Source organism: Notolepis coatsorum (assembly GCF_963971535.1).
Source record: "Notolepis coatsorum genome assembly, chromosome: 7".
Lineage (NCBI taxonomy): Eukaryota > Metazoa > Chordata > Actinopteri > Aulopiformes > Paralepididae > Notolepis > Notolepis coatsorum.
The window spans coordinates 72,388,781-72,405,788 of NC_140171.1; the positions used below are offsets into that span (position 1 = coordinate 72,388,781).

Here is a 17,008-nt window from a genome sequence, read left to right on the forward strand (position 1 = left end):
AAATCAAGGGCTTTTTTTGCCCCCCTTAATTGATTTTCGGGGGCTTTTTTTTTGTATTTCGGGGGCACTGAATTTTTATGATAAACGGTAGGTGTGGGACGGTTCACAAAATGGACGGTTCGGTTCGTATCACGGTTTTCGGTTCGGTTCGATATACGTTAATTTTTATTAAAGGGGAACTATCTTATAAATGGCCTTTTTGAGTGTTTAGCATTGTTTCCTAGCTATGTGAACTTATATTAATATGATCTATGTCTCAAAATTCTCATATTGGCGCATTCTTCCAATTCTCCTCTCACAATATTCACCCTCACTGAACTGAGTCATTTGAAAATGTGCGCGATTTGTGATGTCAGAAAGACACCGCTGCATGTTAATGTTGAGATAGAAGATGAGCTCCACACAGTGGCTGGACCCTGACCTGGAGCCCACACAGCCTCTAGCTCAAAACGGCTCGAGATCTTGAGGTAGAAAAATGCTGTTTTTGAGGACTTGAAAATATATATATTACAGAGGTGTTCCATAGACTCACAGGAATTGTGTAAAAGTGCCCAAATAGTGAAAGAAATAGTAAAAATAACACTCAAATCTAAACATGCTTCTCATATATATATATATATATATATATATATATATATATATATATATATATATATATATATATATATATATATATATATATATATATATATATATATAAAGGTTTACAGTGTTACAGTGTTTACAGCCTTAAATAATGTTTGGCACACAAAGACCGAACTGACTGAAAAATATAGGCTACATTCGTCAAAGTATTAACTTAGTGCAAACAAACAATATGCTCAGCCAGCACTAGACTTTCCTTTCTATAATATAAACACAAAAAAACAATGTCAACCATGTTTAAATTCCCTGATTGTCAGTTCTTAATGGAAAGATTCGTTTTCTGCTTGAAATTATTATGTATCTACATTTATTTAGACTAACATTATTTAAATATTGAGTGCAACTGTGGTGGATTACGTAATTCATTGAGTTGGAACTATCTATGGGTTGGCGCCGGGTCCCCACGGACATTTTAGCGTGTGGCACCTTCAGCTCCGGTCACGTTAGGAGGAGTTCATAACATCAACATGCAGTGGGAAAGCGGCAATAGTCCCGGTTGGAGTTAGTAAAACACAGTTGTATGTTAGCCTTCTTGGATGTTGAATAAACGCCTATCATTGTCTTTAAACACCCCGCCTCTCAGACTCTCATTCCCTCCTCTGCTAGCTTGTAGCTACGATAACATTTCATTGACTGTATTAGCTGGGGCTAGTGCTACCATAGTTAAAACGTGCGTTGTATTGTACAAACCAGCGTTTCCGTTAGCCGGTAATTACCGGTATTTGACCGGCAAAATCTGTTGAAGTCCGACATATTTACTCTCTCCGGTCTTAATGTCCGGTGAAAATAATTCCCTGAGTCTAAGCACAATTTGATTATTTGAATTGTATTAAAATAGGCTAAAATTAAATAGCCTATGCGATGAACGAAACGATCATTACATTTGTTTCCTCGTTGCTTCTAATAATGACAACGACGTCGTCAGCGAGAGCTTAGTGCTGGGTGTGCAAACTTTTGTGAAGCTGCAGAGCCAGAGCACTATCAGCACAATGCAGTATTCCAGCAGTACTCCAATTCAGCCATTTTCAGCCAATGTTGGGTGGGGGGCGCTGCTGTGCGGTTCCCAGAAAAGAGCCAATAACACTGAATCAGCTGCTCTGCAGCGCCATACTCTTTGCAAATAAGTCGTTGCGAGGTGGAGAGAGTCGTCACGCAAACCACGATAATGTTGCCGTCTCTCTGCTTTCTCAGTTCTTCGCTTGATATAATTAATACAAATGTCCAATATAACGGAATTCGTTAGCTCATAAAAATGTGATTATAACAGACTGCTGTTTAGTGTCGGACCGACTGCCCACATACGCGGTCTATTTTATTTCAAGTCAGCAGCAGCACGGAGTATCGAGGGACTTATTTTATTTGGAATATATTAATGACTGTATACGTGAAGTTGAACATTATGATATGTGTGACGTGTCTGATACAACGAGGTGAAGCGATGTCGACTCGAGATTCATTTGGGGGTGCGTGTGACAGAGCTGCTGCAGCGGGAGCCTGCGGGGCGGGAGCTTGATGCTGGTAGCGTATCGCACTAACTTGAGAGGCGAGAGATAGTAATTTGATTCTGCAAATCAATTTCTCATTCTTCGCTTGATGTAATTAATACACATGTCCAATTATAACGGAATTCGTTAGCTCATAAAAATGTGATTATAATAGACTGCTGTTTAAAACTCTGACCGGAATATCTCGAATATGTCCGGTGATAGAAATCTTGCAGGACACCCAGACCGGCACGAATATGTTCTAACGGAAACGCTGGTACAAACTGCTAACGCTATGGCAAGATGTGTGTATGCCTATGTAATGTTAATGGCTATGTTTTTAAAGTCGTAATGAAGATTGATTTAGATTGTGCTTGCCATTTGTACACAAACTGACTAGCACCTGGCTCAGCTGCAGTGCCAAATGATTTTTTTTTATTTGCGCGTCATCTGAACCGTACGATAAACAGACGCGCCATTACCGGATAAATATATATATATAATTAGTAAACTGTCGGGGGCATTTTGTCCATTTTCAAGGGCATTATGCCCCAAGCCCCCGTTAATTTCGAACCCTGCCGTGCGGCAAAGGGAACCGCCTACCTCCGGTCAATGGTCTCTAACTACACACCCTCAAGACCCCTACGCTCTGCATCTTCTGGCCGCCTCAGACCTACTCCTATCCAAGCTCCGGGAGGGTCATCAAAGAGAAGTCGCCTATTCTCAGTCCTTGCCCCACAATGGTGGAATGAACTACCCACCCCAGTTAGGACAGCCGCAACACGTCCAATCTTTCGCCGTCGACTAAAGACGCACTTCTTCAACCATTATCTGAATAAAATAAAAATAAAAATAAAAAATCTAACCCTAACTAACCGTACTGTCATGCACTTGTCCTAATAAACTAACCTACACTGTAGCACTCAACACTTTGATGAACATTGTTGCTCAGCTGATAGAGTTGTGCCCTTCCGGATGGCTTGTCGTACAGAACATGTAAGTCGCTTTGGATAAAAGCGTCAGCTAAATGACTAAATGTAAATGTAAAATGTTGCAGTACAGAACTGTTATTTAGATAATAAGATGAAAAAATACATCTCAACATAAGGACTATGATTTTGTGTATGGGGGGGGGTTGTTCTTATTATTTACCTTTTCTGTAGTGTAGTGGTAATTAGGGCTGAGCGATTAATCGATTTTAAATTGAAATCGCGATTTGAAATGATGCGATTAGCAAATCGCAAAGCCTGCGATTTGGGATACGTTATACAGCAAGTCTGATTCAAGGTTTTTTCTTGCGTGCCAGGCAGTCATGCTTACCAATCAGAAGTGCTGTGCTCTCATTGCTCACCAATCAGAAATAGCCCAAGGTAGCTACGTATACACCCAACAACAACAGCTCATGAAACGCCCGTGTGTGAAGGTGTTACAGCAGGGCTCCAGAGTGCGACTATTTGGTTGCATTTTGCGACCCTAAATAAGTCCCAGCTTTTTTTTCCCATGCCGTTTCTATGTGCACTTGTGCAGTGAAAACTCCAATGCGTCTAACAAGCTTTGCATCCTCGTCATTCCTGATGCCCACGTCGGGGTAAACTAACGTTAGATGCTAAAACTAGCTAAGCTAAGCTAGCTAACCCTGCTCACAGGCAGAGAAAACAGCTGAGCTTCAATAGTAAGGAAAGAAAGGGCTGAGCCCGTCTCTCTCTCTCCCTCCCTCTACTGTATGTTCAATTAACGTTTAAGTAGCTAAACGTTGCACTATATAAACAAACTTGATAGTTGATGATAATAAACATTAGCTGAAATATTCTAAAATAATTTAAGCCATTCTCAAGATTCAAGAGATTTATTCGTCACATACATACACGAGACAGTGAAATGAAGGTGGTAGGGGTGGGAATCGCCAGAGACCTCACGATACGATACTATCGCGATACTTGCGTCACGATATTTATTTTTTATTTCATTCTTTTATGAATAATTAACCCTTGTCCTTGTGGCTTCCTAGAACTCCTGAAACCCACTGGGCTTAAGAGATGAAATGATGGATCATGTTTAAAGCCATATAATTTTAACTGTTTACTATTTTTAAAACATTTCCCCCCCCCATGATTAACATTAATAGCCTAATCTCAAGATATCTGTAACAAATTACAAATATTTCTGAATTGTAACCACTTAAATTCGTGTTTGTTTGATACCACGTCCGTTTTTATTGAAAAAAACTGAGAAACAGTCATATTCATCACATTTCTATACATGTTTGATACCACATTACAGCGTGTGTAAACTCGACAAAATCCCTGTGAATAAGAATCTGCCATTATAAAAAAGAAAGGGTGACTAATTCTGTCAGAAATAGCGGAGATGCTAAACGTTAGTAAGCGCTGATTATTATTTTTTTTTTATTTATATTTTTCCCCCTCCATTTTTCCTCCGATTTTCTCCCATCCCAATGTTAGTCGTTATGCCAATTCCCAATCCCCTTCCTGGTCGCTGCGCACTTACCCCCCACAGTCGGTCTGGGAGAGTGGAGGCTATCACGTGCTTCCTCCGACACACGTCCAGCCAATCAATCAACCGCTTCTTTTCAACTGGCAGCGCAGATTCTCATTGAGAGGGCGTAGCGTGTGGAAGGATCACACTATCCCACTCAAGTCCTATCCGCGCTTAGCAGGCGCCCCGACCGAACTGTAGGAGTCGCTGTTTACAACGAACCGGACCCACCCCGCCAGCTTCTCCCACCCTCTAATACTGCCAATTGTATTAGTGTGAACGGCCAGCCAAGCTGGTGACAACCCCGGAGCTGTGAGCTGGATTCGAACAGGCGAATCTAGCCCCTCCGGGGTTTGGTGACGAACGCAATCTCCGTTACGCCACCTGACCGCTCTAGCGCTGATTATTATTAATATATTCTGCGGGCGAGCATTACTCAATCTCCCGGTATAATTCTGAATCTGTTAAAAAGTTTTCATTCATTCAAGTTTCCACGCTCATATGGGCTCCGATGAGTAGATCAACGTGTGAGAAGTAAGTTTTGTTTGGGTTTTGTCCGCTAAAGTAGGCCTCAATGCAATGTGTTTTCTGACATAGCCTAATGATGTGAATTTGTTTCTGCTACTGGATCGACCAGATCCAGATAGATACACCTGTGTGACGTTGCTACGGAGTTAAACTAATAAGGATACACACAACCACAGCAGAGGACTCACGTATTTGTACTGTGAAGTAACACGACAATGACAAATGTGTTATTTCTGTTTTTCTTTTTGACATAGTTGCGGCACACGGAACAAGTTAACAACTCACCACTACAGCCCCCAGTAGCCTAGCCAGTCTCTTGAAACACCGCTATCTTCAAATGTCCACTCCTCTCTAAACTTTCTTTTGTTAGGTGGTCCCGCTCATCCTTTTCCGCGGTGGGTTTTCTTTTTAGCGGCCGGCTTACTGCTTCCATATGGTTCCACATTTGTAACCCATTTGAACGTTATTAAGCTAACGTTAGCTAATCGGTATAGCAGGCGTGCGTAACGTTACAGTGCAAGCAGGTGGTGGATGTGACGTCGGTAAACAAGAAGAGATTGACGCGCGAGGAGATTGGAGCTGCAAAAAAGGAGACTGTCGTAAGACCAAAACACACCGCAGTTTTAATAATTTTACATGACTATTTTGTTACCCGCCATGTGGCGGACAGACCTCTCATCTTATGTTGTTCCCAGTCTACAAATCATATTATACCAGGTGGCCAATTGACGGAAAATCCGTCACGACTCCGAATCAAATTGACGGAAATCTGTCAAGACGGAGCGCTTTAATGCCTGTGTGTGTGTTCATGTGTGCGGAGAGATCAGTGTTCAATGTTCTGATGGCCTGGGGGAAGAAGCTGAGCCTGAGTCTCTCTGTTCTTGCTGTGTGTATGCGGAGGCACTTGCCTGACCGCAGCAGCTTGAACAGGCTATTGTTGGGGTGGTGAGGGTCCTTCATTATTCTCTGGATTTGCTCTGGATTTGCACCTCCTATTGTATAAGTCCTGCAGGGATGGTAGTGCAATACCCGTAGTATAGGGCTGCACGATTAATCGATTTTAAATCGCAAATATTTTTTTTTTTTTTTTTGTACTTTTCTTTAAAAAAAAAATTTAACCAGGAAGTTCCATTGAGATACAAGATCAGTTTGGGAGAGGGAGGTAAGGGGTTTTAGATTGTGTGTTGTGAAGTTTAGACTTCAGAGAGGGAGAGTAAAGTACAGAAAAAAGGGCCTGCTGGGTACCGGTATTGATTCCCAGGTAAAAATAAACATTTCCAGGCTCGGTGTCCCGAGCAGACCCACCGCGTAGGCCAGATGCAAGCCGCATTTTACAATAAACCTCCGTTGGGCTGCTTTTGAAAATCATATAGAGCATGGAACAGCATGGGATCATTAAACATGCTTTACTGTGCAGAGACCAACTGAACCACTCCTTCCTATAGACGCAGATAAAGGCACTACTGGGGTAACGTGAGGTAAAACATCTGTGTTATACAACCAGACATTGTAATTCAAAAAGACCTGCAACACTATCAGCTGCCAATATCTCTCCTTTTATTGCATTAATTATAAAAGTATACAATGTTTCGAGCCCTCGTGGGTTCTTCGTCAGGTATGTTTGAATGAAAGAAGCTGTTTCTCATTCATCCAAAGTACAGACCGTAGATAGAAGTACACTCAATCGCCTAATCAATTTACATAAAAATATACATTACATTTTTTAAATGTAAATTGATATTTAAATGTAAATTTGATATTTAAATGTAAATTTGATATTTAAATTTATATTATTTATTAAATCATTACTACATTGGCAGTCTCGTTCATATAAAAAAAAAACATTCATTCATTCTCCATATTGAAAAGTTCTAAGATGTACCATTTAAAAACGTCCATGGTTATCAATGTAAAAACTACAACAATAGAAATAAACAATATTATCTGGTAAGAAATTATCAAAAATTAACAAAAGCATATCAATAAAGAGAAATAATCTATAAAGATATATGGAAGTGAAAGAATAGCAGGATAATCAATCAATAGATTGAAAAAGAGACTAGGGAAGAGGGATATATCTGTTGGAAGCCACATATACAATGGTAAATTAGCCAAATCGGTTGGCATTCTGTACAAAACAAGGGAGCTGTTAAATCAGAAAAGTTTGCATATATTGTATTTTTCACTTGTTGTGCCATACATGTCCTATTGTGTTGAGGTCTGGGGGAATGTTTATAAAACAAATATAGATCCTATTATTAAACTACAGAAAAGAGCTATTAGAATAATAAACAAAGCTAGTTACCTTGAATCGACAAATCCATTATACATAAAGTCCTGCACATTAAACATTTTAGATATGGTGTACATAAAAACCTTGGAAATTATTTTTCGTGCTAAGAGTAAAAGCCTACCAGTTTCAGTTTGTATTCAATGTCTCTTTCAACCAAGAGAAGAAAATGATCATGGGTTATGTATTCTTAAAACATGTAAAAAGGTAAGAACTAATGTAAAAGCTAGATGTGTTTCAATTTTGAGAGTTAAATTATGGAATAGCCTAAGTGACGGGTTGAAGTTGTGTACTTCTCAGGGGAGATTTAAAAAAGCCTTAAATGATCAAATAATTCAGGAGTACAGTTTTGAGTAAAACATCAAAGATTTGTTTTTTCTTTCAAAAAATTATATCTTGCAGCATATTTTAAGTTTTTCTTTCTTATATTAAAATATATTTAGTTTAAGAATTTGTAAGGGATAGGCAAAAATAAGCATGTGCTTCAGCCTATTCCTTTTTTTTCGGTCGTTGATTTTGGATTTTGTGTGTGAGCTTGCCTTGAATATGTACATTTGTGATTTATTTTTATTTTTTATTTTCCTTTTGTAAGTCCACACGGGTGCGTTTGATTTGTCTGTAAACAAGACTGAAAAATAAACATCATTCATTCATTCATATAGTGTCAACAAAACTGTATATCAGAGGTACTACTTTCACTGTTGAATCCCATGTTTAAAACACTCACGGTCATTGTACTTCATAGGAAGTGTTTGGTTGAAAAGTCCTCATACTGCCAGACGTTACCAGAACCAAGATATATTTATGGAAGGTACTATGTGAATGCATCTATTGTTAGAATTCTGTGTACACTTGGATGTCTAATTGTCCAGTGTTTCCTATCCATGGCCTTATTAACAATGCGTTTTGCGCTGCATGCACACAGTCCTTTCCTTTCCTGGAGTCTGTGTCCCCTGACCTCCCCGGCTTTCCACCACCACAACCTGGGAGATTGTGGGAAACTGCTCAGCTGCCGACAGCTGCCGGAAAGGGACCGGCATCGGCCATGACACCACGCATCACCTCAGGTATATTGTCCAATGAAGCAACAGAGGTTACAGAAGAACTACAGCCAACTTGGAAGAAATAAATATCAACATGCCCTGTACTTGTGTCAGTGACGTGTGCGCTGGTCTTGGTTGAATGTGGAATATAACATTCACCTCTTCCTGTTTCACAAAAATGCCATTGTCTTGAAATATCCAAATTGAGGCTACCTCCCCAGGCATGGGTTGTTGTCGCAGACTTCTGAAATGTTTGTTTAGAGCCAAGAGTGCTCGGAATTATTTGCAGTCACAAAAACAAGGAGTTATAGTACCGCTCATCTGTTATCTATTCTCAATAAGGTTTATTAACATATAGGCTACTATTCTGTACACTTTTCATTCAAAGTATATTTCATGTGGTGAATTGATATTTTCATTAGGCAATGAATTTAATTTCATGTTACCCGTCATGGGTAACATGACCCCTCATCCTACTCTTGATGGCGGGGGTCTGTAACTCGCAAGGTATTTATATATATTTAAAAAATATTAATAATATGTGCCGAGACTGTAATCATGTCCAGTTTAGGCTGGTGTAGCCAGAGACCTATTTAATTTTTTTACAGCTGTCATATTTTATGCGTCATAGCAAGGTAACCACAGCTGTATGTAATAACATTAATAATGGCTCTATTCTATTTGGGTATGCTAGTGAGCCAGCATGTACACTATCAGGGCCCTGGCAGGCACACCTAAAGGGAACAGACACACATGATTCATGTTTTAGTTACAGTTGTGTTATGACAAATCAAAATGTGTGTGCTGTGAAAAAGGCTTATGGATGACTTAGTAAGGCAGGCTGGTGTAGCTGATTACCGGTACATGTCAGATATGTCCGTGGGAATTCCCAGATAGATATTATTTTAGAGAAAGATAACCAAACCAAACCAAGCAAACAAAATCATCATCCACTAGTGACTCTATGCTGGTAAACCACTTACCCAGCATTGTATCTAGCATCTAGTATTCTCCACTACACTAAACTACTATGAAAGAACACAGATTGCAACTTTTCTATAACTCGGTACTGACCTGTTTGCTAATTATTTCATTCGTAAATATATATCAAGTGGGTTGAGTTGGTTCATTAAAATTCCCACCACTGTGGGGATCATTCATCTATCACTCTGCCCTCAGTCTGACACACTGGAGGAGAGGATACTGTTGCAAAGACAATTAAAGGGGCAGTTCACCCACAATTATAATAATTATTTTATTATAATAATAAAAACTAATAAAAACTAGTTTTTCCTCTTACCCAGACAGCTATCCATCCAGATAGTTTGGTTGTGATTCACTAGTTTTGGAGATATCTGCCGCAGTGTGTACTTCGGTAGAAAATAATCCCCAATTAAACGATTCACAACTTGGTCTGTGGATGATAACCTTGAGTAACCGTGTCATGAGAGACATTGTTGTTGGTTTTTTTAAATGTATTTCTTTTGGCACTTTGATCGCCGCAAACCAAGTGCCATTCAGCTCCATTGTATTGGAGTAACGGCAAACATCTCAAAAACTAGGATAATCACCCCAAAACTATCTGGATAACTACCAGATAGCACTTTGGATAAGAGGGAATATATATTGGGTTTATTTTTGCGTGAACTGCCCCTTTAAGTGATCCAACAATAATCATCATTCTAGTGTTTCAGATTACTGCTTCACACAGTCCTCCCAAACCTGCCCAACAGTGGTGCTGCTGACACTACCTCAGTTAATATACATTGTAATCAGCATCACCATGTAATGCAGTACTGTCAATGAAAACAATCTTACATTACTAGTGTACTATTATAATGTTGGTATGATTCCAGAGATCCAACTCCATATGCAGAAGGTTCTTTTCTCTGGGTAGGCTGCACTCTAGTGGGCAAAGGCTGAAACCTCAAGCAGGGAACATTGCAGGATATTACAAAGTTACAAGACAAAGGGCAATATTTTGCAATATTTCTTATTATATATATATATAAATTGAAAATAGATTATAGGCAAAGGAGTTAGAATAAAGCCCAAAATCCACGGATTTTTAGCATCCTCTCAACAATGTTCTGTGGGCAGGATGTGCTTGCGAAAAGAAACCCTGTGAAGCCACAGCTTCCTGGACACGGCCAGTACAGGCAATGCGTTTGGGATTTCCTGTTTTCTACAAGGCTTCCGAAGCATGAATGACCAAAAGAAAAAAAGGAAAGGGTATTTAAACACCTTCCTCAAAGAATGATCCAGCTCTTCCTACAAACATATGACACACCCATATCACTATACTAGAGTGGTTAGCACAAAAACGTACACCGTACAAGAGTGGCCTCAAAGTTCAGAATTATTACAAAAGCTGTGAAGGGGAATAAGGACCCAATGTCAGCAGTCAACAACAGTGTTTATAAACCCTTGATGCAGTAGTGATTTGATTTATAAACCGTGGACCTTAGTGGATTTGAAATACAACTAGACCAGTGGTCACCAACCTTGTTAAGCCCAAGATCACTTCTTTTTTTTTTGGTGAAAGCAAGATCTACCTATTGAAGTGTTGAGAGAAAAAGACAGCCAAGATTGTATTTTAAACTAAATTACTTTTATTTGCCTGTATTCTAATTACATGCAATGCTTTGGTCCAACATTAAAACGTCAAAGTAGAACTGTAATATGTACTTTCTCAGTCAGTGCTAACTAAGTGCAGTCATCTTATGCAGCATCACTTTTCACATCAAAACAAAAGTAGAACTGTAATGTGGACTTTCTCATATTATTAACATTGACAAACATATTTACAATTAGCATTTTATAAAGTAGAACTGTAATGTGTACTTTCTCAGTCAGTGCTAAGTGCAGTCAGTGCTAAGTGCAGCATCACTTTTCACATCAAAACAAAAGTAGAACTGTAATGTGGACTTTCTCATTTTATTAACATTGACAAACATATTTACAATTAGCATTTTATAAAGTAGAACTGTAATGTGTACTTTCTCAGTCAGTGCTAAGTGCAGTCAGTGCTAAGTGCAGCATCACTTTTCACATCAAAACAAAAGTAGAACTGTAATGTGGACTTTCTCATATTATTAACATTGACAAACATATTTACAATTAGCATTTTATAAAGTAGAAGTTGAACTGTAATGTGTACTTTCTCAGTCAGTGCTAAGTGCAGTCAGTGCTAAGTGCAGTCAGTGCTAAGTGCAGTCAGTGCTAAGTGCAGCATCACTTTTCACATCAAAACAAAAGTAGAACTGTAATGTGGACTTTCTCATTTTATTAACATTGACAAACATATTTACAATTAGCATTTTATAAAGTAGAACTGTAATGTGTACTTTCTCAGTCAGTGCTAAGTGCAGTCAGTGCTAAGTGCAGCATCACTTTTCACATCAAAACAAAAGTAGAACTGTAATGTGGACTCTCATTTTATTAACATTGACAAACATTTACAATTAGCATTTTATAAAGTAGAACTGTAATGTGTACTTTCTCAGTCAGTGCTAAGTGCAGTCAGTGCTAAGTGCAGCATCACTTTTCACATCAAAACAAAAGTAGAACTGTAATGTGTACTTTCTCAGTCAGTGCTAAGTGCAGTCAGTGCTAAGTGCAGCATCACTTTTCACATCAAAACAAAAGTAGAACTGTAATGTGGACTCTCAGGGAAAGATCTTTATAAAAAAAGAAAAAAAAAGAAAAAAAAGGGGGGGAAGATCTACAGGGAAAGTCTCAAAGATCAACCAGTCGATCGCGATCGACGGGTTGGTGACCACTGAACTAGACTGTAGGCCTCTGGGTGGAGCTCTACCATCATCTACTACATCAAGTTCAAGTTTCAAGTTTACATGTAGATGTAAATAGTAAATGGCTGCTTTTTATATAGCGCTTTTATCCTGCTCATCGGGAGTAATTAGGGGTGAAGTATCTTGCTCAAGGACACATCGTCACGCTGCCTGGGAGGAGCGGGAATCAAACCGGGAACCTCCGGAATGCCAGACGACTGCTCTACCTCCCAAGCCACTGTCGATACCCATAGATGTCTTCATGGTAACACATTAGAGGGGGAATCTGACGATGGGAATCTGAAGATGGTGCCTTGTTGTTCACTGTCCAAAGTAGAATATGGCATACCACAATGGCACAACCACCATGAAATAACACTCCGGTAGTTTCAAGTTTCAAGTTTCAAGTTTCTTTAATAGTTGTCATACAGAAGTACAGAATACTTTTGTACAAAATGCTTCTTACTGTTGCGCTCCAGAGACTGTGCATGACAAGATAAGTATGAAATAAAAACATAGTAAAAATAGTAAAAATTAGAAGTAAAAAAAGAGGTCACAGTGTTCAGTTTAGACATATGTACAATGTTCGTAGACGTAGTTACCATACAATATACAATACTGTGCAGTGTACTAATATACAATACTATATAGTGCAAGGCATAAATGGACGAGGTGCAGTTTAGGTACAATTCACAGTAGGTGTACGAGTTGTAGTGCAAATCCTTTGTCAATAAATATAAAGTGTAAGTGTGTTTGTGTGATCTAAAGTGTGGAGAGTGGGTGCTGCAGTGTGTTGTTTGTTTGAGTGAGTGTGTGCGTGTGGGTGTGTGTGCTGTGTGCATTTGATGGTTGTTGCATAGTGATTATTGTTCGTTTAGCGATTATTGTTCGTTTAGCAGCCTGATGGCCTGGGGATAGAAGCTCCTTCTGAGTCTTTCTGTGCTCGCCATAAGACTCCGGTATCGTACGAGGGAACTCGAGTGGTTTACGAGGGAACAACATGCCACCCACTTCGGGTAGCATTCATACTATTGACACGGACATGCTGAAGTTGTGGCTAGCCGTTAACTGTCAATGTTAGTTGTGCTGGACGCAAACACTGCTACTGCTAGACATCCTGGACCAAAACACATTTTTCTCAAGAAATCTGCCGTTCCATCAGTGGAGAGTAGGGCTGTCTTAAATACTTCGAAGCTTCGTTCGATGGCACAAGCTTCGAGCATAAAAAAATAATCGAAGTTAAAAAAATATTAATTTGTTTTCAATTCTTTTTTTTGCATGCAATACATAAATAAATATGAATCTCCATATATGAAATAGAAGTTATAGAACATTTAGATAAGGTGCTACTGAGATGTTTTGGTGAGTTCTTTGTTTTTTTGTGGAAGTAGCCCTTCTTAAAAATGCATGAACATTAACTGATAATTGGTCTGTAGTGGAGTCTACAAGGTCTACATTGCCGGACCATGTAGAATCCGGACCTTGTAGCCTGACATAATTCTGTGCATAGTTTAGTCTACACAGGCCATATTTCAAATAATCCAAATCTTACTTCATTCATCTTAAACATTCTTGATTTGGGGGATTGGTAGTTCCCATGAAATCTGAAGTTGTTCAAACGACAACAGCGATCCACCTTGAATTAAATCACACCACCGAGTGAAACCTTGTTGGCTGCGTCACAGTCACGAAAGGGGCTACTTAATTAATTAATCCAATCCACTTTATTTATAGAGCACATTTAAAAACAACAAAGTTTACCAAAGTGCTTTACAAGTCCCACAACATAAGATAAAAAAAAAAATAAAAAAAAATATTATTATTATTATTATTATATATATATATATACCGTAATTCCTCTAATAGTAACCCCGGCTTGTATTTGTTTCAACTGTAGCGGGTACCAGGCTTGTATTAGGAGGAGGCCTGTATAAGAGGGAGGCCTATATTTCAAATTTTCAAACGGATCATAATGAATAAATCAACATTTTGTGTCAGTTTGAACCCAGTAAAATGTACTGGGTTCATTTATTGAAACAAAGTACTGTATGAAATAGTAAAGAGTGCAATTACAGGTGGTCACTGGTCATTTCAACGTTTTCAAAGTGAAATCAAGTAACTAGCTCAGTATGCAGCTCAGTATATTAGTAACCCGGCTTGTATTAGGAGGCCGGCTTATAATTGCTTAGCTCAAGAACGCACCCGGCCATTAATAGAGACCCGGCTTGTATTTGAGACCCGGTTACTATTAGAGGAATTACGGTATATTTTTTTTAAGCTTCGAATTAAAATCGAAGCTCGGCCCCGAAGCTTCGATTGCCAAAAAAAGCTTTGAAGGTCAGCCCTAGTGGAGAGACTGTTTTGATTGACAATAAGCAAGTATATTGCTGAGCATTGTTACTACTGCTACTGCCATGCTTTTAAACCTGTTAAAGGGGAGATGAAGCAGTGAACAATGTGATCCTAGTTTGTTTGTTGTGTACCTTGTGTAAGACAGGGTCCTATAATCAAATGTGAAATCTAGCTTATTTGTCTGAAAAATCAAATATAATATCCCTGTTTTCAACATGGGCGCCGCCATTTTGTTGCTGACGTCACGGTGTTGGTTGGGTCTGGCTCCTAGTATACACTGTTGGTTAGATGCCTATGGATGGACATGGATTGTCGGGTCAATCTGTAAATAAAATGTTGCCTACCAAACATCGGGACCGCGGTGGTGCTTTTTGTATCGCTCCCGGCTGTTAGAACAAATTTTACCGCATGAAAGAGAGAGGAAAGGTGGTTCATTTCCACAAATTACCAGTGAAAAAAACACTTTTATTGGCGCGTTGGCTGGCTGCACTGAAGCGGCGCGATCCACCTGTTGGACAGTGGACGAAGATCTGCGGCGAACATTTCATTGCCTCGGATTATGTTGTTGAGGGGGGCTTTGAAGAGGATGGGAGGTTTGTCCAGAAAACCACTAATAAGCTGAAGGCTGATGTGGTTCCCTCGGTCTTCGACTTCAGTGGCTATAGTGCAGGAGAGACGGACAGACCAGCCCAGGCAGTTCAACCAGCGTCAGCCCTGCGCCGGAGAGACAGAGCTCAAAGACGCGCTTCTACCACAAAAGAGCGAGAGGTTCAGGGGTGTTGGATCAGTGTTTCGCATATAATCTTTGCAGACTGTCTATATTTAGACTAGCCACCTGTAGTGATATGCAGTAGGTACGATAACGTTAGCTTTCTGTATCATAACGTTAGTCATAAATGTCATTATGAATTGAAAATGGGGGACCCTGCTGTAAACAAGACGAAAGTCTAGTCTCACCTGATACCTTGCTCTGTATCAGAACGTTAGTCATAAATGTGATGACTCTATATACAGTACAGAAGTTGTGATGACTATATACAGTACAGAAGCTGTGATGACTCTATAAACAGTACAGACGTTGTGATGACTATATACAGTACAGAAGCTGTGATGACTATATACAGTACATAAGTTGTGATGACTATATACAGTACAGAAGCTGTGATGGCTCTATATACAGTACAGAAGCTGTGATGACTCTATATACAGTACAGAAGCTGTGATGACTATATATACAGTACAGAAGCTGTGATGACTATATATACAGTACAGAAGCTGTGATGACTATATACAGTACAGAAGCTGTGATGACTATATACAGTACAGAAGCTGTGATGACTACGTCTGAAATAGAAACACTATCAAAAATAGGGCTTTACCCACATGTGTTTGACTTCGGTCGACCATTTTGAGGGTCAAACCAGTCTGGATTCATGTTGTAGTCTGAAAAAATTCCAGGAAATGCTGAGAGAATTGTTGAATATATATAGAACACAAATGTTATAGAATGTTCGATTATGACATCATACTGTGACATCACAAATGTTCTAGAATGTTTGATTATGACATCATACGGTGACATCACAAATGTTCTAGAATGTTCTATTATGACATCATACTGTGCCATGTTCTAGAATGTTCTATTATGACATCATACTGTGACATCACAAAAATTTAATATTCTGAAAATAAATTACAAAAAGTTTTTGGAAAATAGCTCTTTATTTGATTAACATAAAAAAGTGTTTTCTATACAGAGACTAGGTATATGACATATACAGTACTGTACCCATTCTGCAATCTGTTAATTAAATTAAATTCAATCAATTCTATTTCTTCAGCAGCTGTTTGTCCAGGACCATCTTCTGGAGATGAGTAAAAGCAGCAGAGGCTATGTTTACATTTGGTTTGTCTCCCCAGATTTCATGTTGGTGATGTGGTGAAGCACAGTCATGCACTTCTCTTTCTCACACTCGCACAGAACAGCATGTGGTTGACAATCATCTTGGTCCACTAGAGTAGGTCCTCATTGTGGAACTTCAGCTTATTTTTCATGTTTTTCACAAAATACCACAGTCTCATCATACTCATGGTTGATGTCATACTGCTCTTGCATACTTTATGGACAGATGGATGACAGTTGCTAGCACAGAGATGACTAGGGATGTCCCGATCGCCTTTTTTGCTCCCGATCCGATCCCGATCATGTGATTTTAAATATCTATCGATCCGATCGTTTCCGATCCGATCTTTCACATTAGTAATCAATTTTGACGCATTTGTCAGAAACTGGCGGAGCGAGACAAGCCCCTCTGTTGCCTATAGGCCGGGGCGCGAGCGCGGAGGCTTTTGTTATTACATTCACCCTGAGAAATGTGC

General features: G+C 39.3%; 1 protein-coding gene across 1 annotated transcript in view; it reads right to left on the bottom strand.

Moving 5' to 3' along the window:
* The window catches only part of fbxw7 (F-box and WD repeat domain containing 7), a 467,095-nt gene that overhangs the window by 269,964 nt on the left and 180,123 nt on the right, over window positions 1-17,008 (bottom strand). The window lies entirely within an intron of this gene.